This window comes from Puntigrus tetrazona, chromosome 12, assembly GCF_018831695.1.
Source record: "Puntigrus tetrazona isolate hp1 chromosome 12, ASM1883169v1, whole genome shotgun sequence".
NCBI classification, from domain to species: domain Eukaryota; kingdom Metazoa; phylum Chordata; class Actinopteri; order Cypriniformes; family Cyprinidae; genus Puntigrus; species Puntigrus tetrazona.
Genome location: NC_056710.1, coordinates 5,059,857 through 5,061,062, shown reverse-complemented (window position 1 = coordinate 5,061,062; position 1,206 = coordinate 5,059,857).

The following is a 1,206-nucleotide window of genomic DNA, read 5'->3' as shown; positions in this document are numbered from 1 at the left end:
TATATATATAAACAAAAAAAACATTCAGCCTAAGCTTTTGTTTATGTAATTTGTCTTAAGTTGGATGACCAGAAAAGAAAAATAATCAAATAATCAAGTAAGCTAAATTCAAGGCTGAAAAATGAATTAATACTGCTTAAAATACTTAGTGTCAGAGCACTGGTCCATTTGAGTTTGACCTGCTGATGTGCTTGTGTTTAGCTGCAGGCCTGGCTTCATCCCAGACTGAGATGACTAATTAGTATCTTACATTAGACATTAGAAGTCCGTCAAAGAAACTCTCAAAGCCTCACTGAGCTATTAGAGAAGCTCATTTCAATTCATTAGATGTCGTTTTGGCGGAGAATAAACGATAATTAGCCCAATGATCATCCTCCTCTGTCTGTGGAGACTATATATGTGCCTTTAAGAAAGAAAAAGGGCATACTCCGGCTTGGAGTATGTATTCAGTTTCAAAAGGACAGATGGGCGTCAATCTTAAACCTGCTGGGCTGTGTGTGAGTCTGATCTCTGTCAGATTGTGTTACGGACTCTGACAGTACAGGTGAGCTGCCCGTGTGCTATGGACACGCTTCTTTTCTGACAAGGAGGATTTTAAGGTTGGCTGCTGCTATTTTCAAATAATATGTTTGGTGCCTCACATGAACTCACGCCATTCTGCAGTGAATTCAAGCATGAGTGGACAAAAAAATCGCTGTTTATTTGTTTGATCCTTTTTTGCAAACCTATTTGTAATATTGAGCGTTTATAACGAACAGAATGTTGCACACCAAAATCACTGCACCGCAAACACAAAATAATGAAGTGGCCATTGATTTGTGTGTATCTCTTTGTGCGCTTTCACAGATTTCATTTAAGACTCGTTTTGAAAAGAAGTTCTTAAAAATGTCTGAAGAACAGAAACTGTGTGCAGTTAAGAGTTACAATAACAAGTGTTTTCTGTTGTGGAACACTAGTTGTTCAGTTGTTCATTTTCAACAAGAGCATATCAATTTAAATTAGTTTTTTTATTTAATTCTGTTTAACTATTACATTTTGAATCATTTATCCATCCATACTCAAGTATGATAGAACTTACAAATTTACAAACAGATGTGTGTATAAACAGTACTGTGTTGAAAGGAGCTGTCCATGGTGCTGAACTTTGGTGTTGATTTTTTTTTTCTACGCAAACAATGTGCCTTTCTGTTTCTTTTTATTTGTTGT